Source organism: Leptodactylus fuscus, chromosome 3 (genome assembly GCF_031893055.1).
Source record: "Leptodactylus fuscus isolate aLepFus1 chromosome 3, aLepFus1.hap2, whole genome shotgun sequence".
In the NCBI taxonomy this organism is placed as follows: domain Eukaryota; kingdom Metazoa; phylum Chordata; class Amphibia; order Anura; family Leptodactylidae; genus Leptodactylus; species Leptodactylus fuscus.
The window spans coordinates 78,261,282-78,285,207 of NC_134267.1; positions in this window are offsets into that span (position 1 = coordinate 78,261,282).

Genomic DNA, 23,926 nt, shown 5'->3' on the forward strand with positions numbered 1-23,926 from the left:
TGTCTGACTGGGAATTCAAAGAATATATGGGGGTTATGTGCACCCACAATTTTTAATACTGGTATACAGTGCCATTGTCTGACTGGGAATTCAAAGAATATATGGGGGTTATGTGCACCCACAATTTTTAATACTGGTATACAGTGCCATTGTCTGACTGGGAATTCAAAGAATATATTGGGGTTACGTGCACCCACAATTTTTAATACTGGTATACAGTGCCATTGTCTGACTGGGAATTCAAAGAATATATTGGGGTTACGTGCACCCACAATTTTTAATACTGGTATACAGTGCCATTGTCTGACTGGGAATTCAAAGAATATATGGGGGTTATGTGCACCCACAATTTTTACTACTGGTATACAGTGCCATTGTCTGACTGGGAATTCAAAGAATATATGGGGGTTATGTGCACCCACAATTTTTAATACTGGTATACAGTGCCATTGTCTGACTGGGAATTCAAAGAATATATGGGGGTTATGTGCACCCACAATTTTTAATACTGGTATACAGTGCCATTGTCTGACTGGGAATTCAAAGAATATATGGGGGTTATGTGCACCCACAATTTTTAATACTGGTATACAGTGCCATTGTCTGACTGGGAATTCAAAGAATATATGGGGGTTATGTGCACCCACAATTTTTAATACTGGTATACAGTGCCATTGTCTGACTGGGAATTCAAAGAATATATGGGGGTTACGTGCACCCACAATTTTTGCTACTGCTATACAGTTCCATTGTCTCACTGGGAATTCAAAGAATATATGGGGGTTATGTGCACCCACAATTTTTACTACTGGTATACAGTGCCATTGTCTGACTGGGAATTCAAAGAATATATGGGGGTTATGTGCACCCACAATTTTTACTACTGGTATACAGTGCCATTGTCTGACTGGGAATTCAAAGAATATATGGGGGTTATGTGCACCCACAATTTTTAATACTGGTATACAGTGCCATTGTCTGACTGGGAATTCAAAGAATATATTGGGGTTATGTGCACCCACAATTTTTACTACTGGTATACAGTGCCATTGTCTGACTGGGAATTCAAAGAATATATTGGGGTTATGTGCACCCACAATTTTTACTACTGGTATATAGTGCCATTGTCTGACTGGGAATTCAAAGAATATATGGGGGTTACGTGCACCCACAATTTTTGCTACTGCTATACAGTGCCATTGTCTGACTGGGAATTCAAAGAATATATGGGGGTTACGTGCACCCACAATTTTTGCTACTGCTATACAGTTCCATTGTCTCACTGGGAATTCAAAGAATATATGGGGGTTATGTGCACCCACAATTTTTAATACTGGTATACAGTGCCATTGTCTGACTGGGAATTCAAAGAATATATTGGGGTTATGTGCACCCACAATTTTTACTACTGGTATACAGTGCCATTGTCTGACTGGGAATTCAAAGAATATATGGGGGTTATGTGCACCAACAATTTTTACTACTGGTATATAGTGCCATTGTCTGACTGGGAATTCAAAGAATATATGGGGGTTATGTGCACCCACAATTTTTACTACTGGTATACAGTGCCATTGTCTGACTGGGAATTCAAAGAATATATGGGGGTTATGTGCACCCACAATTTTTAATACTGGTATACAGTGCCATTGTCTGACTGGGAATTCAAAGAATATATGGGGGTTATGTGCACCCACAATTTTTACTACAGGTATATAGTGCCATTGTCTGACTGGGAATTCAAAGAATATATGGGGGTTATGTGCACCCACAATTTTTACTACTGGTATACAGTGCCATTGTCTGACTGGGAATTCAAAGAATATATTGGGGTTATGTGCACCCACAATTTTTACTACTGGTATACAGTGCCATTGTCTGACTGGGAATTCAAAGAATATATTGGGGTTATGTGCACCCACAATTTTTACTACTGGTATATAGTGCCATTGTCTGACTGGGAATTCAAAGAATATATGGGGGTTACGTGCACCCACAATTTTTGCTACTGCTATACAGTTCCATTGTCTCACTGGGAATTCAAAGAATATATGGGGGTTATGTGCACCCACAATTTTTAATACTGGTATACAGTGCCATTATCTGACTGGGAATTCAAAGAATATATGGGGGTTATGTGCACCCACAATTTTTACTACTGGTATACAGTGCCATTGTCTGACTGGGAATTCAAAGAATATATGGGGGTTATGTGCACCCACAATTTTTACTACTGGTATACAGTGCCATTGTCTGACTGGGAATTCAAAGAATATATGGGGGTTATGTGCACCCACAATTTTTAATACTGGTATACAGTGCCATTGTCTGACTGGGAATTCAAAGAATATATGGGGGTTATGTGCACCCACAATTTTTAATACTGGTATACAGTGCCATTGTCTGACTGGGAATTCAAAGAATATATGGGGGTTATGTGCACCCACAATTTTTACTACTGGTATACAGTGCCATTGTCTGACTGGGAATTCAAAGAATATATGGGGGTTATGTGCACCCACAATTTTTAATACTGGTATACAGTGCCATTGTCTGACTGGGAATTCAAAGAATATATGGGGGTTATGTGCACCCACAATTTTTAATACTGGTATACAGTGCCATTGTCTGACTGGGAATTCAAAGAATATATGGGGGTTATGTGCACCCACAATTTTTACTACTGGTATACAGTGCCATTGTCTGACTGGGAATTCAAAGAATATATGGGGGTTATGTGCACCCACAATTTTTAATACTGGTATACAGTGCCATTGTCTGACTGGGAATTCAAAGAATATATGGGGGTTACGTGCACCCACAATTTTTGCTACTGCTATACAGTTCCATTGTCTCACTGGGAATTCAAAGAATATATGGGGGTTATGTGCACCCACAATTTTTACTACTGGTATACAGTGCCATTGTCTGACTGGGAATTCAAAGAATATATGGGGGTTATGTGCACCCACAATTTTTAATACTGGTATACAGTGCCATTGTCTGACTGGGAATTCAAAGAATATATGGGGGTTATGTGCACCCACAATTTTTACTACTGGTATATAGTGCCATTGTCTGACTGGGAATTCAAAGAATATATGGGGGTTATGTGCACCCACAATTTTTAATACTGGTATACAGTGCCATTGTCTGACTGGGAATTCAAAGAATATATTGGGGTTATGTGCACCCACAATTTTTACTACTGGTATATAGTGCCATTGTCTGACTGGGAATTCAAAGAATATATGGGGGTTACGTGCACCCACAATTTTTGCTACTGCTATACAGTTCCATTGTCTCACTGGGAATTCAAAGAATATATGGGGGTTATGTGCACCCACAATTTTTAATACTGGTATACAGTGCCATTGTCTGACTGGGAATTCAAAGAATATATGGGGGTTATGTGCACCCACAATTTTTACTACTGGTATACAGTGCCATTGTCTGACTGGGAATTCAAAGAATATATGGGGGTTATGTGCACCCACAATTTTTAATACTGGTATACAGTGCCATTGTCTGACTGGGAATTCAAAGAATATATGGGGGTTATGTGCACCCACAATTTTTAATACTGGTATACAGTGCCATTGTCTGACTGGGAATTCAAAGAATATGTTGGGGTTATGTGCACCCACAATTTTTAATACTGGTATACAGTGCCATTGTCTGACTGGGAATTCAAAGAATATATGGGGGTTATGTGCACCCACAATTTTTACTACTGGTATACAGTGCCATTGTCTGACTGGGAATTCAAAGAATATATGGGGGTTATGTGCACCCACAATTTTTAATACTGGTATACAGTGCCATTGTCTGACTGGGAATTCAAAGAATATATGGGGGTTATGTGCACCCACAATTTTTAATACTGGTATACAGTGCCATTGTCTGACTGGGAATTCAAAGAATATATGGGGGTTACGTGCACCCACAATTTTTGCTACTGCTATACAGTTCCATTGTCTCACTGGGAATTCAAAGAATATATGGGGGTTATGTGCACCCACAATTTTTAATACTGGTATACAGTGCCATTGTCTGACTGGGAATTCAAAGAATATATGGGGGTTATGTGCACCCACAATTTTTACTACTGGTATATAGTGCCATTGTCTGACTGGGAATTCAAAGAATATATGGGGGTTATGTGCACCCACAATTTTTAATACTGGTATACAGTGCCATTGTCTGACTGGGAATTCAAAGAATATATGGGGGTTATGTGCACCCACAATTTTTACTACTGGTATACAGTGCCATTGTCTGACTGGGAATTCAAAGAATATATGGGGGTTATGTGCAACCACAATTTTTAATACTGGTATACAGTGCCATTGTCTGACTGGGAATTCAAAGAATATATGGGGGTTATGTGCACCCACAATTTTTAATACTGGTATACAGTGCCATTGTCTGACTGGGAATTCAAAGAATATATGGGGGTTATGTGCACCCACAATTTTTACTACTGGTATACAGTGCCATTGTCTGACTGGGAATTCAAAGAATATATGGGGGTTATGTGCACCCACAATTTTTAATACTGGTATACAGTGCCATTGTCTGACTGGGAATTCAAAGAATATATGGGGATTATGTGCACCCACAATTTTTAATACTGGTATACAGTGCCATTGTCTGACTGGGAATTCAAAGAATATATTGGGGTTATGTGCACCCACAATTTTTAATACTGGTATACAGTGCCATTGTCTGACTGGGAATTCAAAGAATATATGGGGGTTATGTGCACCCACAATTTTTAATACTGGTATACAGTGCCATTGTCTGACTGGGAATTCAAAGAATATATGGGGGTTATGTGCACCCACAATTTTTACTACTGGTATACAGTGCCATTGTCTGACTGGGAATTCAAAGAATATATGGGGGTTATGTGCACCCACAATTTTTAATACTGGTATACAGTGCCATTGTCTGACTGGGAATTCAAAGAATATATGGGGGTTATGTGCACCCACAATTTTTAATACTGGTATACAGTGCCATTGTCTGACTGGGAATTCAAAGAATATATGGGGGTTATGTGCACCCACAATTTTTAATACTGGTATACAGTGCCATTGTCTGACTGGGAATTCAAAGAATATATGGGGGTTATGTGCACCCACAATTTTTAATACTGGTATACAGTGCCATTGTCTGACTGGGAATTCAAAGAATATATGGGGGTTACGTGCACCCACAATTTTTGCTACTGCTATACAGTTCCATTGTCTCACTGGGAATTCAAAGAATATATGGGGGTTATGTGCACCCACAATTTTTACTACTGGTATACAGTGCCATTGTCTGACTGGGAATTCAAAGAATATATGGGGGTTATGTGCACCCACAATTTTTAATACTGGTATACAGTGCCATTGTCTGACTGGGAATTCAAAGAATATATGGGGGTTATGTGCACCCACAATTTTTACTACTGGTATATAGTGCCATTGTCTGACTGGGAATTCAAAGAATATATGGGGGTTATGTGCACCCACAATTTTTAATACTGGTATACAGTGCCATTGTCTGACTGGGAATTCAAAGAATATATTGGGGTTATGTGCACCCACAATTTTTACTACTGGTATATAGTGCCATTGTCTGACTGGGAATTCAAAGAATATATGGGGGTTACGTGCACCCACAATTTTTGCTACTGCTATACAGTTCCATTGTCTCACTGGGAATTCAAAGAATATATGGGGGTTATGTGCACCCACAATTTTTAATACTGGTATACAGTGCCATTGTCTGACTGGGAATTCAAAGAATATATGGGGGTTATGTGCACCCACAATTTTTACTACTGGTATACAGTGCCATTGTCTGACTGGGAATTCAAAGAATATATGGGGGTTATGTGCACCCACAATTTTTAATACTGGTATACAGTGCCATTGTCTGACTGGGAATTCAAAGAATATATGGGGGTTATGTGCACCCACAATTTTTAATACTGGTATACAGTGCCATTGTCTGACTGGGAATTCAAAGAATATATTGGGGTTATGTGCACCCACAATTTTTAATACTGGTATACAGTGCCATTGTCTGACTGGGAATTCAAAGAATATATGGGGGTTATGTGCACCCACAATTTTTACTACTGGTATACAGTGCCATTGTCTGACTGGGAATTCAAAGAATATATGGGGGTTATGTGCACCCACAATTTTTAATACTGGTATACAGTGCCATTGTCTGACTGGGAATTCAAAGAATATATGGGGGTTATGTGCACCCACAATTTTTAATACTGGTATACAGTGCCATTGTCTGACTGGGAATTCAAAGAATATATGGGGGTTATGTGCACCCACAATTTTTAATACTGGTATACAGTGCCATTGTCTGACTGGGAATTCAAAGAATATATGGGGGTTATGTGCACCCACAATTTTTAATACTGGTATACAGTGCCATTGTCTGACTGGGAATTCAAAGAATATATGGGGGTTACGTGCACCCACAATTTTTGCTACTGCTATACAGTTCCATTGTCTCACTGGGAATTCAAAGAATATATGGGGGTTATGTGCACCCACAATTTTTAATACTGGTATACAGTGCCATTGTCTGACTGGGAATTCAAAGAATATATGGGGGTTATGTGCACCCACAATTTTTACTACTGGTATATAGTGCCATTGTCTGACTGGGAATTCAAAGAATATATGGGGGTTATGTGCACCCACAATTTTTAATACTGGTATACAGTGCCATTGTCTGACTGGGAATTCAAAGAATATATGGGGGTTATGTGCACCCACAATTTTTACTACTGGTATACAGTGCCATTGTCTGACTGGGAATTCAAAGAATATATGGGGGTTATGTGCACCCACAATTTTTAATACTGGTATACAGTGCCATTGTCTGACTGGGAATTCAAAGAATATATGGGGGTTATGTGCACCCACAATTTTTAATACTGGTATACAGTGCCATTGTCTGACTGGGAATTCAAAGAATATATTGGGGTTATGTGCACCCACAATTTTTAATACTGGTATACAGTGCCATTGTCTGACTGGGAATTCAAAGAATATATGGGGATTATGTGCACCCACAATTTTTAATACTGGTATACAGTGCCATTGTCTGACTGGGAATTCAAAGAATATATTGGGGTTATGTGCACCCACAATTTTTAATACTGGTATACAGTGCCATTGTCTGACTGGGAATTCAAAGAATATATGGGGGTTATGTGCACCCACAATTTTTACTACTGGTATACAGTGCCATTGTCTGACTGGGAATTCAAAGAATATATGGGGGTTATGTGCACCCACAATTTTTAATACTGGTATACAGTGCCATTGTCTGACTGGGAATTCAAAGAATATATGGGGGTTATGTGCACCCACAATTTTTACTACTGGTATACAGTGCCATTGTCTGACTGGGAATTCAAAGAATATATGGGGGTTATGTGCACCCACAATTTTTACTACTGGTATACAGTGCCATTGTCTGACTGGGAATTCAAAGAATATATGGGGGTTATGTGCACCCACAATTTTTAATACTGGTATACAGTGCCATTGTCTGACTGGGAATTCAAAGAATATATGGGGGTTATGTGCACCCACAATTTTTAATACTGGTATACAGTGCCATTGTCTGACTGGGAATTCAAAGAATATATGGGGGTTATGTGCACCCACAATTTTTACTACTGGTATACAGTGCCATTGTCTGACTGGGAATTCAAAGAATATATGGGGGTTATGTGCACCCACAATTTTTAATACTGGTATACAGTGCCATTGTCTGACTGGGAATTCCACAAATAATTTGGGGATTCATTCACCCTACATCTCAGGCTCTTGCCATATTCACCCAGGTTGTCAGTGCTGCACCAGCTCGTTCCCAGACAGCTCGGCCCGAAAAACACGTTACCTATATAGAGGATTTGGACAATGAAGACAACATGTTCTAAATCTAATGTCTGCACCTTCTCCAGAATTAAAATAAAGGCAGCGTTTAACTTTCAAATAGCACTGCACAAAGGAAGAGCTTATCAGCTTGTCTCATGACATGCTATTGAAAAGTTTCATTTGTGTATCTTAATGTAAATATAGTTGTATAAGCTTTTTGGGTTTTAGGCACTGCCAAGTTATTTATTACCACCCGCTCCCTTATAATGATGATGACGCCAAAGTCACTGTGGGTGTTCAGAGCTCACAGCTTTGGGTGACATTTGTCTTGCTCTCTGTCGGTACCAGCTGTCTGTTTGGATACCGTAAAGTTATGTTGACTTTATTAACAGCTATAGAAGCTTTAGCCAGGTTGTGACGGTGTGTAACCCTAACAACACTAAGTGGGATACACATTAATAGTCAGTCTATGTACGCTAAACGTATCACTGAAGTAATTTTTTTTCCCTCTCCCCTAATATAAGAAAGGAACAGACATTAGACCTAGACCGGGGTTCGAGGCTTGAAAAAATCCAGTATTATTTGTTCTTCATGATGTGAAATATGTGTTGAAAAGCAACCCAAGATGAAGTCAGCCATGTGTGCCAGTGTGTTACTTGGCATGCCTTTGCTGGCCCCAACTGTAAGGGTCACTCTCCATTTCCTCCATTTTCCACTCCCCTTCACACCATTTGTGGTGAAGCAATGGGATGCACTGAAGTGCACCCTCTAGCCTCGTGTGGGATAGGGACATCAGATGCCACTCCAACCCCCTCGTCTTCCTCCGCCAGCCAACGGTGCGAAGATGAGAGGAGTGTGCTCTGAATGTTTTCTGCCTAGCAGAGGCTAGTTCTCACTTACGAAAATGGCCCCACTTTGACCTGTATATCAGGCACAATGGTGTAGGTTTCAAAGAAACATGGCACCAACAAGTTGGAAAACGTGGGCCATGCGTGGACCGTGTTTGAGTCTGGCAAGCTCCAGATCTGCTACCAGGTTCCAGCCATTATCACAGGCGCAAAAATGCCAGGCCCCAGGTGTAGCAGGGAAAAAAAAATGCCATCTCAGCCAGGATGGCATCCCTGACCTCGGAGGCACTGTGCTGTCTGTCCCCCAAGCTGATCAGTTTCAGCACGGCCTGCTGACATCTCCCCATGCCAGTGTTACAGTGTTTTCCGCTAGTAGCTGGGGTGGAGGTTGCAGCTTCGTAGGGTTTCAGTCTACTCCTGCCATGAATTTTGGCCTGGGAGAGGAGATAGGCCACCCCAGTTTGCACCCGGGGAACAGACTCCACCACATTCACCCTGCCTGTCATTAAAGATAAGCACTGCAGCATCCCTGACCACAGGCGCTTGTCCATGTGTCGGTGGTCAAGTGGACCTTGCAGCAAAGCGCAGAGCTCTGGGCCCGACTGATGTTATGGGACACATGCAGGCGCAAGGCAGAGACAGCACACCAAGAGAAGTAGTAACGGCTAGGCCCAGCATAGGGAGGTGCCCCAGCTGCCATCTGCTGACGGAAGGCCTGGGTCTACAGAAGCATAAACAAACACCAACATCTCCAGGGCCAGCAGTTTATCGATGAGGCTGTTACAGGCTTGGGCATGGGGGTGGGTTGTATTGTACTTCTGCCTGCAATGAAAAGCTTGGGAAATGTGGAGTGGCTGGGAAGAGGCGCATGATGGTGCAGGCCAAAAGGGCGCATGAGGGTGAACTCCCCAATGTGTCAGAGATAGGTGTGTAGGTGTCCTTGCATCATATACTTGCACCATATTTGGCTTTGGAAGTTAATTTTGTGCCAAAAAGTGGTTAAGACAGCGATCCCTCAGCTACTCCCGTTACACTGTCTATTGAAGTTACCATCTGTGGAAGTGGACCACCATTTCTAAGATCCCAAAGGAAGCAGGCAAGAGATGTGCAGTTCAGAAAAAAAGATGAGAAAATAAGTTTAGGCTGTAGAGCACAGAGGGATCGGAGAGGACAGAGCTGGTGTCGGCCAGGTATTCCCACAACATGCGCCTATACTTGTCCCTCCTGGTGACACTAGGCCCCTGAGTGGCAGTAATTTGTCCAGGGGGGCCATTAACGTGTTCCAGACCTAGGAATAAGTCTTCCAACAGGGTAGAGTTTTGCATGCCTTTGCTTCTACCCACTGTTTTTGCTGCTTAGCTTCCCTCCACATCTACTCTGCTTTCACCCCTAAACATCACCCCAGTTTATGCCTTTGCTTCTACCCAGGTTTTTTGTTGATTTAGCTTCCCTCTACATCTACACTGCTTTAGCCCCTAGACATCACCCCTGTCCATGTGGGGTCGGTGGCCTCGTCATCCACCAACTCCTCTTCCAATTGCGCACTGCCCCCTTACTGCAAACCGCACATGACCACAGCTTGCCTTGATGGCAACTGTGTCTCATGATCCCCACTTAGGTCCAGACAAGTCGGTGGCGGGTCCAAAACCCCAAAATTGGAAGGAAATGGCAGATGCTGCAGTATTTCTAACACCTGTTCCTGGTGCTCGGGCCTGGTCTGTGTTGTACCCTGCACCCTGCTTAACGCATCTGCCATATCCGAAGTTGTGCTGAGCGCATGCTAATGTTTCGTGTCCAGTGCAATGGATGGGATGGGATTTCACATAAGTCTGCCACCCATGGCCACTCATGGTTGAGCAACTGAGGGAGTTGACTTTGACGAACCCGAGGGTTTTGGAGTTGGAACTACATCAAAGGTCTGTGCTGCTCACACACTCTGCTCAACACATGATATGTTTAGTGCCAGCAGTGTGGAGACGTCGCACAACAGCCGTTGTTCCAGCAGGTACAGGCGTTGTAGGAGTGCATAGAGGCTAGCAGCGGCAACTATACACTTTAAAAACTATCCGCACAAGCACCACACTTTCACCAGTAGCTCAGGAACATTGGGGTACCTTTTTCAAAAGATTAGCAGCAATGAGTTAAAAACGTGGCCCAGGCATGGAATATGTTGCAGGCTGCCAAGCTACAGAGCCAATCCCAGGTTACGGCCATTATCACACATGACAACATGCCTGGGCCCAGGTGCAGTGGCAAAAACCACATTGCCGTCTCATCGAGGATGGCATGACTCACTTTGTAGGCAGTGTGCTGTCTGGCCCCCAAGCTGATGAGCTTCAGCACGGCCCGCTGACGTCTCCCCACACCAGTGTTGCAGCGTTTCCAGCTCGTAGCTGGGGTCAATTTAACAGCGGAGGAGGGTGGTGTTTCAGCCCTCCTCCCAGGAATGTTGTGTGGGGAGACAAGTCAGGCCACCACATTTTGCGACCCGGTCCACGCCTCAACTACATTCAACCACTGTGCCCAAATTGAAAGTTAGCGTCCCTGTCCGCATGCACTTGTCCATTCGTAACTGGTCACATGGAACTTTAGGGCTAAGCGCTGAATTTAGGGACCGCCTCATGTTTGGGGGAAAGTGCTGGTGTGGACGGCACAGTGCGGTGGCGCAGTAGACACTCTGCCCAAAAAGGGCAGAGTGTCCCCCAGCCGGGATTCCAACATCTCCTGGGCCAGATTTCTTGAGATGAGGCCGTTGAAGCCTTGGGCATGTGGGTGGGTTGCGCTGTACTTTAGCATGAAATGAAAGGCTTGGGAGATGGGGAGTTGCTGGGAAGAGGCGCATGATGGCGCGGGCAAAAGGAGAAATGGCAGGAAAAGGTGAGGATAAGGGTGAACTCCCCAAAGTGTCAGAGGCAGATGTGGAGGTGTCCTGGCTCCTGGTCTGGACTGCAGCGCCAGCCCTGTCAACAGTGGAAGAGGCAGTGGCCGCCAGGCCAAACGACGATTATCCTGCGCTTGCTCTCACCCACTGAGCCCAGGGCTTGCCTTCCAAATGATGGCACCCGCAAGAGGTGGTGAGATTCCTCTCCGCAGATCTCCAAACCATCTTGGACTTGCAAATTGCACTAAATTTGTCATGTAACTGACATGTATATGATGAGTCTATCCATTGTCTGTTCATTTTGGTGAAAGTCAGCCTGTCAGCTGACAGACAGCTGTGCTTGTCAGTGATGATGTCACCGGCTGCTTGTACCCCCAGTTTTTGCTGCTTAGCTTGCCTCCACATCCACACTGCTTTTGCCCCTACACATCACCCCTATCCATGCCTGTGCCTCTAGCCATAAGTCTGCCACCCATGGAAACTCATGGTGCAGAAAGTGAGGGAGCTGACTCTGAGGAACCCTTGGGTTTTGTAGCTGGTACTCCATCAAAGGTCTCTGCTGCTCACACACCCTGCTGAACATACGGTATCTAGGGTTAGAGCGTGTGGTGACCTCACACAACAGTAGGTGCTTCAGGCAGATGTAGGCCTTGCTGGAGTGTATTGCGGCTAGCTCCAGGTACTGTAGACTTGGGAAAGTGGGTGTCCAAGTGCCGCACTTTCACCCTTAGCTCAGCTAATTTGGGGTATGTTTTTAAAAATCATTGCACCACTACATTGAACATGTGGGCCAGGCATGGAACGTGTTGGAGGCTGGCAAGCTCCAGAGCCCTCCAACAAGCTAAAAAACCTGGCCCCAGGTGCAGCGGGGATAAACAAATTGCCATCTCATCCAGGATGGCATCCCTGACCTCAGAGGCAGTGTGCTGTCCGTCTCCCAAGCTGATGAGCTTCAGCCCAGCCTGCTGACGTCTCCCCACACCAGTGTTGCAGCGTTTTCAGCTCGTAGCTGGGGTCAATCTAACAGCGGAGGAGGAGGAGGGTGGTGTTTCAGCCCTCCTCCCAGGAATGTTTTGTGGGGAAACAAGTCAGGAAAATTCTTGAAACGGGAGAGTTTTGCATCTTTGCCCTTGCTGCCTATGGACATCCCTTTGCCTCTAGCCACCATTTTCCCTGCTTTGCTTGCCTCCACATCCACACTGCTTTTGCCCCTAGACATCACCCCAGTCCATGCCTTAGCTTGTACCCCCAGTTTTTCCTGCTTAGCTTGCCTCCACATCCACACTGCTTTTGCCCCTAGACATCACCCCAGTCCATGCCTTAGCTTGTACCCCCAGTTTTTCCTGCTTAGCTTGCCTCCACATCCACACTGCTTTTGCCCCTAGACATCACCCCAGTCCATGCCTTAGCTTGTACCCCCAGTTTTTCCTGCTTAGCTTGCCTCCACATCCACACTGCTTTTGCCCCTAGACATCATCCCTATCCATGCCTCTTCCCCTAGCCATAACTCTGCCACCCCTGGAAACTCATGGTGCAGAAACTTTGGTTGCTGACTTTGAGGAACCCTTGGGTTTTGTAGATGGAACTCCATCAAAGGTCTGTGCAGCTCACACACCCTGCTCAAGATATGGTATTGTAGGGTTTCAGCGTGTGTGAATGACGGACAACAGCCTGTGTTTGGACAGATGTAGGCCTTGCTAGAGTGTTTTTAGGCTAGCAGCGACTCCTGTGCACTTGCAAAAGTGGGCGCACAAGCGCCGCATTTTCAACAGTAGCTTCGGTACATTTGGGTATGTTTTTAAAAAACTTTGCACCACTAGGTTAGACGTGGGCCAAACATGGAACGTGTTGGAGGCTGGCAAGCTCCAGAGCCGCTACCAGGTTCCAGCCATTATCACAGGCGTAAAAATGCCAGGCCCCAGGTGTAGCAGGGAAAAAAAAATGCCATCTCAGCCAGGATGGCATCCCTGACCTCGGAGGCACTGTGCTGTCTGTCCCCCAAGCTGATGAGCTTCAGCACCGCCTGCTGACGTCTCCCCACACCAGTGTTTTAGCGTTTGCCGCTAGTAGCTGTGGTGGAGGTTGCAGCGTCGTAGGGTTTCAGTCTACTCCTGCCATGAATTTTGGCCTGGGAGAGGAGATAGGCCACCCCAGTTTGCACCCGGGGAACAGACTCCACCACATTCACCCTGCCTGTCATTAAAGATAAGCACTGCAGCATCCCTGACCACAGGCGCTTGTCCAAGTGTCGGTGGTCAAGTGGACCTTGCAGCAAAGCGCGGAACTAAGGGCCCACCTGATGTTGAGTGACACGTGCTGGTGCAAGGCGGGGACGCCACACCGGGAGAAGTTGAGACGGCTAGGGACGGCATAGTGAGGTGCCACAGTTGCCATCAGGTCCGGGAAGGCGGGAGTTTCAACAAGCCGGAACGCCAACCTCTCCTGGGCCAGCAGTTTAGCGATGTTGGCGTTCTAGGCTTGCGTGGGTGGGTGGTTAGCGGTGTATTTCTGCCGGCGCTCCAATGTCTGAGAGATGGTGGGTTGTTGTAAAGAAGCGCCTGATGGTGCCTTTGATGGTGCAGGAGAAGGAGATAAGACAGAAACAGGGGAGGATGAGGGAGAAGTCAACAAAGTGGCGGAGGCAGATGAAGTGATGTCCTGGCTCGTCCTCTGGAGTGCATCGCCAGCACTGTGAGCAGAGGCAGTGGCATGAACGGCGGGCGACGTTTGTCCTGCCGTTGCTGCCTGCCACTGATTCCATTGCTTGGATTCCAAATGACGGTGCATTGAAGTGGTGGACAGGTTGCTCTTCTCAGGGCCCCTACTCGATTTCGAGAGGCAAATTGTGTAGACGACACTATATCTGTCCTCGGCGCATTCCTTGAAAAAACTCTACACCTTCAAGAAACGTGCCCTCGATGGGGGAGTTTTTCTGGGCTGGGTACAAAAGGGAACATCTTCGGACATTCCGGGTCTGGCCTGGCTTCGGCAAAGCAGCTGACCTCTGCCTCTGGACATGTCTCTGCCTCTAGCTACCCTTTTTGGTGCTGCACCTGCCTCAACATCCACACTACTTTCCCAGCTTGACATCTGCCTTGTCCAGGTGGGGTCGGTGTCCTCGTCGTCCACCACCTCCTCTTCCAACTCCTGTCTCGCCTCCTCCTCCTGCACAATGCGCATGTCAACTGGCTGCCCTGACAGCAACTGCGTCTCATCGTCGTCGATGAGGGTGGGTTGCTGGTCATCCGCCACCAAATCGACCGGAGATGGAATGGAGGAGACTCTAGTGTTTGAGCATCTGGACACAGATACTCGTCTGTTAGGTCCGTGGAATCGCGAAATGGAGGGGCAGGTTGCGGTACAGTCAAAGAAAGGGAGAACAGCTCTGGGGAGCAGGGACAGTTGGGGTTATTGTTCTGGGAAGATTGGGAATTTTGGGTGGAAGGAGGACAAGACTGTTGGGTAAGAGGAGGTAGAGGCTGACTGGCTGGTGGACAATGTGCTTTAAGCGTTATCCGACAGCCATTGCAAGACCTGTTCCTGGTTCTCGGGCCTACTAATCTTTGTACCATTCAGCCTAGTTAATGTGGAACTTTTGTGCAAAGCGCAGAACTTAGGGCCCGCCTGATGTTAAGGGACACACGCTGGTACAAGGCTTAACTCACCCTAAGTGCCAAAAACACTGCTGGTGCAAGGCTCTACTCATGCCAAGGGCCTCAATCTCTGCTGGTAGCTCAGCTTAAGGTCATGTAACTTTGTTTGGAAGGGCTCATGTTAAGGGCTAGAAAAGTGAATTTTGGAAGGTCTTACCACATCTCACACACACACACACACACACACACACACACACACACACACACACACACACACACTCAAAATGACAGTTAAGGGTGAGGGCTTTTGGAATTCCCATTGCCTATTCCATTTGTGGTTGTCATGGGGAACGTGATTTAAAGGGGTGGTTGTTACTGTTTGTTGAGCTTAAATTGGGGTTTGTGTCCATCCATTTGGGGAGTAAAGAAGGTTTCCAGGTATTTTCCCACTTTGATAGAGGTTTTTTTGAATGTGTAAAGTGTGTAGTTGTTAGGCAGTGATGTTGGGGTAATAGAGGGTCTTTGGTGTGTTAGATGCCCCCAGACATGCTTCCCCTGCTGTCCCAGTGTCATTCCAGAGGTGTTGGCATAATTTCCTGGGGTGTCATAGTGGACTTGGTGACCCTCCAGACACGGATTTGGGTTTCCCCCTTAACGAGTATCTGTTCCCCATAGACTATAATGGGGTTCGAAACCTGTTCGAACACACGAACATTGAGCGGCTGTTCGAATCGAATTTCGAACCTCGAACATTTTAGTGTTCGCTCATCTCTACTGGGCATACATGTAGATCATAGATTAAATAACTGTATGCAATGCCAATCAGATGCTTCTAAGGCTAGAAGCATATTGTCATGTATTAAAAAGGTTATATTCTCATGGGACGGGTATGTAATATTACCATTTTATAATGGATGTGACCTTGTGAAACAGTGTCATCCACAGTGCCCTGCACCTTTAAAGCTGACCTACAGCAGTGAAGAAAAATGGCTGGTTTGCAATGGAACCCTGAAGTAAAGCTCTGATGTGTGATACTGTGTGCAGAGCTGCATATCTAAACCTACGGCGTGTGGTACTATGTACAGAGCCACATATCTAATCCTGCAGCGTGTGGTACTGTGTTCTGATACGCGTATCTAATCCCCCAGCATGTGGTATTGTGTGCTGATGCACATATCTAATCCTCCAGCATGTGGTCCTGTGTGCATAGCCACGTATCTAATCCTCTGGCGTGTGGTACTGTCAGCTGATGCGCAAATCTAATCCTCCAGCGTGTGGTTCTGTGTGCTGACGTGCGTATCTAATCCTCCAGCATGAGGTACTGTGTGTAGACGCACTTATTTAATCCTCCGGTGTGTGGTACTGTGTGCTGACGCGCATATGTAATCCTCCAGCATGCGGTACTGAGTGCTGATGCTCGTATCTAATCCTCCACCGTGTGATGCTGTTTGCAGAGCTGCATATCTAATCCTCCAGTGTGTGGAACTGTGTGCTGAGCCACGTATCTAATCCTCTGGTGTGTGGAACTGTGTGCAGATGCGCATATCTAATCCTCCAGCGTGTGGAACTGTGTGCTGACGTGCCTATCTAGCCCTCTGGAGTGAGGTACTGTGTACAGACGTGCGTATTTAATCCTGCATCATGTAGAACTGTGTGCAGAGGTACCTATCTAATACTACTACTCCTATTTTCACTATCTCAGTATTTATACAAGAACATGCAGTTCAATTCTTGACACCAGGGTTGGCAAATGGGACATGGAGGACCTCAGTTATGAGGAGAGATTACAAAAGCTAAATTTGTTTATCATTGTGTAGATGTTGTAACATCTTTGCCCATTCAGGCCTCTGTCCCTAACACGCTTCAGAGCAGGAGGTGGGTTCACTTTTGATCACATGCACTTGTTGTAGCACAGCTGAGGATTAGTTGCTGTGTTTCAGTCTAGCCAGTGTTCTAGTTCCTTTGATCATTTTGGAGTTAACTTTTGATTGACATTCCTCCTGGCCAATCAAGTCTAGGGCGGCTTCCTTTATATACTTTTCCAGCCCAATCCCTAATGCTTGCTATTGCCTTTCTGTGTGTGCTGGCTCCATCCTGTTTGCGGTTTATATTTATATTTCTGACTCTTGGCTTTTTCGTGTGACTACTCTCTTGGATTCTGATTCTGTACTTCGCTGCTCGACTGGTTCTGAACCCCTTGGTTAGCCTGACCACCCATTTGTTGTTGTTTGTCTTGTCTGCGTTCTGTGTTTTCACTCGCATTACAGGAAGTGACTGTCGCCCAGTTGTCCTCTACCACCTAGGTTAGTTGAGGCAAATGGGTAAGGCCTGGGTGGTTTCAGTATTAAGACTCACTGTCTCCGTCATTCCCCTTCCTTCCAGCAGCAGTTACTGGGGAATTGCTCATCTAGCAATTTCCAAAGAGATACATTTAAGGGGAGATACCCTTTTGTCCCAAAGCCAGAAGTGGGGTGAAGAAAAGGTAGAAGCATAAGTATCTCCTATTTATTTCCCATTCGTTTTGTAGCCATTCTTGGCCTGAAAAATATATAAATGGCCCATACAAGAAATATGAGGAAAAGCTTTTCCATGAAAAATCTCCTCAAAAGACAGGAAGGCACTTCCTCCATCTGGAGATAAAAGGAATAATCTCCAGAAGCAACAAGCCTTCACTGTAATGACTGTGAATCTGTGGCATAGACTTCACTAAAAGGCTTCTTCTTCTTTTTTTTTTTTTTATAGAAAACTAGCAATAATGCTTACGGCTTATTTCCTTCAGTCATGCCCTTTCCCATCCCATTTGAACTTGATGGACTTATGTCTTTTTTCATCAGTGCTATGTTACTATGTGGTGCCAGTGAGGTGAGAGAGCAGGTGGCTGTGTCCTTGGACACTATTGATGCAGTGATGAGCCAGATGGAACTGACAATTTTACCTTAAAGGATAAGGTTGTCAAGTGTAAAAAGGAGTATAATACTGCAGTGTCTGGTGCAGTGGTGTAACTACCGCCATAGCAGCAGAGGCAGCTGCCACAGGGCCCGGGACATTAGGGGCCCAGCAACAGCCGCTACCGCTGTTTTTTTTTTTTCTTAATAGGCCGTTACCGGCTGGAGTTACACCAGCCGGTAACGGGCCCTATTTACTTACCGATCCTGGCAGGGCTGGGATCTGTATATGACACCGTGGGCCCCACAAACACTATCATTATACTCGGTGGTGGTGGTGGGGGTCCCAGGTCATGTGCCGTCTGACGTCATTGAAAATGGACTACAGCGGAGGCCAACAGTGGAAGACTGCAGCAGATAGGTGAGTCACAGTGGGTTTTTTTTTTAATGTTTTTCTCCCCCTGGGTCTCCAATTATTTTACTCTGGGGTATAATAATTGTTTATGGGTGTCCACAGTGGGGTATCATACTGTGTGCAGGGGCCACTGAGGGACATAATACTGTGTGCAGGGGCCACTAAGAGACATAATACTGTGTGCAGGGGCCACTAAGGTCTTCGGCGTCAGTGTCGGTCGGGGGCCATGTCAAAAGTTTGCCACAGGGCCCCGCCATTCCTAGTTACGCCACTGGTCTGGTGATTCTGATACAGATGGGTATGGAGCAATAGAGATCACTAAAAGTAAAACTAAGAGTACCACTATAGAGATTAATGCAGATACTGAGAAAACAGACAATGGTCAAGCAAGAAATATAAAAATAGGAATGTGCATTTATGAAGAATGTGACTCCTCATCTATTTCACTGTCTATAAAACTTGGAACATGGCTGATTTGCTGGAGTGGGAATAAAAGAGAGGCTCCTACTCCATCAAGCAGGGCAGTCCATTATTGTTCTTTTCCCACTGTTTTATGAATTTTAGTTTGAGGTCTAGATATATCCTAATATTTGAAACTTCTTAAAGGGAATCTGTTAGCACTAACTGCATTATAAACCTAATTGCATTACCTTATAGAGGTGATTCTATAGTTTCCAAACATGCCTCTGTTATCCAGCTTTGTAGCTCCATTTTCATATACGTTGTTATCATAAACAAACAAGGGGGAATGTGCCTTTTCCCCTTGTTTTCATAAGAATAATACAACAATGACATGAAAATGGAGATGCAAAGCTAAATGACATGTTTAGAAAATGTTTGGAAACTACAGAATTGGTTAATAGTATAATTAGGATTATAATTAATTTACTTCTCAGACTCCCTTTAAAGGGGCTCTATCCTTAGAATTTGGCCATTTGAGATATTCATATGCCTGAATAGCCTTTAAAAAGGCTATTCAGGTGCAGGGAGTGTACCAGGTAGCCATCACATGACACCCTCATCACTGGACTATGCCCCAAAGCTAAGGCACCACGTTGCGGAAACACAGCTTTTTTTGTTGCAGATTTTGTTGTGGTTTTTTGAGCCAAAGCCAGGAGTGGATTGAGGAAAAGGTAGAAGCATAAGTATTTCCTAGATATTTCCCATTCCTTTTGTAGCCATTCTTGGCTTTGGCTCAAAAAACTGCAATAAAAAAAGATTTGTTTCTGCAATGTGGTGCCTCAGCCTTAGGCTGAGGCCCCACGTTACAGAAATGCAGCTTTTTCTGTAGCAGATTTTGTTGCGTTTTTTTTGAGCCAAAATCAATAGTGGCTACAAAAGGAATTGGACATATATAGGAAGCCCTTATACTTCTACCTTCTGCTCAATCCACTCCTGACTTTGGCTCAAAAAACAGCAGTAAATTTTGTGACAAAAAAAAGCTGCGTTTCAGCAAAGTAGTCCCATAGTGGTCCCTTCACACAGTGTAATGTCCTATGAATAATGTAATTGGACTGAAGAGGTCACCTTGGTGTTATGACGTATAATGACCATGACTTAATCCACATGACTGCTGAGGCCTCTTACTTTGTTTATGAGATCTCTGAGACCAGAGCTGGAGATGTTTCCTCACCTCTCCTGAGCCTCCACTCATTATACTCTAGGATCTAAAGAGACCCCAGAGTATTATAATAGCATTTCTACGTCGGATGTGTTCGGTCTGAACAAAACTGCTGGCAAACCTTCACAAAACGAATCTCGTGAGGTTCACCCAACAAATTCACCGCCCCCTCAGGGACTCTGTAATCTGCCGCTTGAGGCTAGATACATCTCACCTCATGGCAGATGTGGTCCTCTAAGCATACCTCAATTGCAATATCTGAATAATGGTTGACAAGTTATAATAGGCAGCAAATTTCAAAAAAAGTGACAAAATTAATGTTGTTAGAGCAAAATCAATCTCGCTTAATGCAAATTTTTATGTTAATTGTGTATATTTTGTTGATAAATAGTTGTCTGTTTCCGCCTGAGGCACAAGAATGGTTGAACTCACACTGGTTTACAATAACATATCTTAATGTCTGAGTTACTGTAATTCGTCTTTTGATGGATTTCTGTAAACTATGAAGATTTTCTTCATTCAAAGTTTCAGAAGAATGTGATCAATCTGAATTTTGTTAAATTTTAAGTAAAACCTTGTAATGGCTTTGTCAGTTGGTTGAGCAATGTTCCTTGACTGAGCATCAGCATATCTCTCTTCTGTCTACCTGATTGTTTCCTGACCTCCAGCATGTTTCCTAACTATTCTTGTCTGCAAACCGCCTGTTTACTGACTACTTGCATCTGATGATTGGCCTGACAGACCCTGGCCTGTATCCTGGCTTTGTCTGCCCTGCAGCTACTGCTGATTTCCCTGTTTTCTTGCCAGCATCTGTCAAGGCTTCTTACTTGAAAATCACTCCTGCAGGAGCTACCTTCTGGTGTTACAGCTGGTTCATAAGCTGCTCCTACTACAGATAGGGAGAGGAAGACGTCCTGATATGTAACAACAAGGCCTTCTTCAAATTGGGTGAGTATGAATGGAGAAGGAAATTGGACTGTACCTGCTTGAAATTATGCTAGCAAATGATGTTCTTATTAGTATGATGTAGTCCTGCTTATGATATGAGTAGCTGCATAGTTAACAGCAAAGAAGAATCATTTCTTGCTTGCTTATATAGCGCCATCATATTCTGCAGTGTTTACAGACACTGGGGGAGACTTATCATGGCTCACCCATAAAAAGGGGCACGATGAAAGGTGAGGGGTGTAGGTGGGGCTGCAATAACCATCAGAATTCTGATGATTTATGTCAGTTTACTAACATAACTGATGTTTGAAATCTATGGCAGAAATGAGCCAACATAGACACATGAAGCACTAGAGCAGACCTGGGCAATGTGCGGCCCGCGGGCCACATCCGGCCCTCTGACTGCTTCTATCTGGCCCGCATAGCTAGTGGAAGGTTTTTCAAGGACCTGTGATGTCGTCACAGCCTATCACCAAGATAGGCTATGACTCGTTAGTGGGCAGAGCCACACGGGATTGTGTGCTTTCTGCAAGCTGCCGGCAATGGAGGCTGCTGGATGATAAAGAGAGAAGAGACAGCATGTTGTAGCAAGAGGGGGGGGAACTAGGGGCAGATGTAGGGGGGCAGTTAAACTTAATGCACATGTAGGGGGGACATTAAACTAAGCGGCAGATGGAGGGTGACATTAAACTGGGGCAGCTGGAGGAGGATATTAAACCATGGGGGGTAGCTGGAGGGGGACATGTCTGCCTTTAGTTGCCCCCAGTTTAATGTCCCCCTCCAGCTGCCCCAGTTTAATGTCCCCTCTAGTTTCTGCTGGTTTATACTGGGGCACCAGGAGAGGGACTTAATATTGTGGGACATTTGGAGGGAAATGTTATAATGTGGGGGTGTATAATGTTAGGGTGACTGTAGGAGGATTTTACTTTGTGGGGCACCTCGGAAAATGATTGAGAATGGGCGGAGAAGTGGGTGGAGCTAAATTTGCCGTGACGCGCATGGCCCTCTAGAAGTGTATGAGTTGGCGATGAGCATTGGAAACCAGTAACTGTTACGGCAGAGACTTCTGGGTGCATATTTCTGTCTCCTGGCCACTTACAGATGTCTGACATTGATGTGGAAGAGGAAGATGAGATGGAATAGGATAAACAGTTGGTAATGGTGATAGCAACTATGCAATTCTCTGTATGCACAAGGGCGCATATATACATACATAGTAGTGTAGTCACAGCTAATCTAAAAATAGAATCTGCTTTTACTTGGGGGGGGAGGTCATGATTAATAATTAAGCATCGTGTGCAGTTAAAAAATGACTGGAAAGGGGGAGGGGTGTAAGAAAGGCCCACATTTTCCTACATATCTATATATATGTATATATATATATGTATGTATACATATATATATATATATATATATATATTTATATACATATATATACATAAAAAAAAAAATATATATATATATATATATATATATATATATATATATATATACACATACTAAAATTCTGTAGTAGTCTTTTCTATACAAATCCACAGTTCTCGCCTGATTTGGGTGAAATTTGGCACGGCCCCTCTCCACCCACAGGAGCAGAATACTGCGCACGTTACATCTCGCTAGCGTCCCCCCACCATGAGATTGTGGCCCCCCAAGTTAGGCCCTATACATATAATGGGGAAATCTGAAAGTGAAAGCGCTGAGGGGAAAACAACAGTTGTGACTGACAGGGACGGATAATAGCAACGACGCCAAAGAGTCACTGCTAAAGGGGCCGCACCACCTCACACAACACATAAACATTTTGCAAACTCCATATATACATCACACATACACCAACCCAGTAGCACAACACCACACAAATGCCACAACACACCACACAAACACCAGAGCACTCTAGACACACACAAAACAAACACCACCACACAAATACCACATGCACATGCACGCAAATACACTCGGATGGATGCACACTATACACACGGACAAACAGAGCACACATAACTGCTGCACGCATAGACACTTGCACTGCACACGCACAAACACATGGATCACACGCGCACATACATGCATAAATATACATGGACCACACACATGCATGCACACACTTTCACACGTACGCACTGACAAAACATGTCTGGTATCCTTAGTAGCCGCTTGCACACTATAGAATTCTTCACAGGCCTCCAGGCCATGGGTATTTCAGTTCCATAGACTTCTTTGTGCACAAAGCTGTGAATTTTGCAGCTCCATAGAAGTCTATGAAGCTGCAGAATCCACGGCCCAGAGACCTGTAGTGTGCAAGCAGCCTTACTGAGCAGAAATATTGGTCAGGCGAAATGTGCCTGATAGTAAGATTGTCATTATTGCTTACTAGAGAATAGCACACTCCCATAGACATGAATGGAAGCGGCCGGCACGACGACTTTGCTAGCGGCCGGCCGCTTAACCCCCCGCGTGCTATGTCCATTCACTTCTATGGGAGCGTGCTATTCGAAATGGTTGTTTCAAGTAGTGTTTGCTCATCTCTATTGCTTACTATACAGCAGGTATGTCAAACATGCGGCCCGCGGGTCGCATGCGGCCCTTTACAGGCATATCTGCGGCCCACACAAAAGTCTCAAACTTTGTCTCTAAAGTTTAGAGACAAAGTTTGAGACTTTTGTGCGGGCCGCAGATGTACAAAACTCACGCTGCTACTCGCTGTGTAGACGCGATGTGATGACGTCACATAGCATCTACAACTGTTAGCGCGCGAGAGAGAGAGAAAGTGCGGCGGGGGAGCGAGGACTCGTAGTCGTCGGAGAAGGTAAGTTTAATGTGTGTAC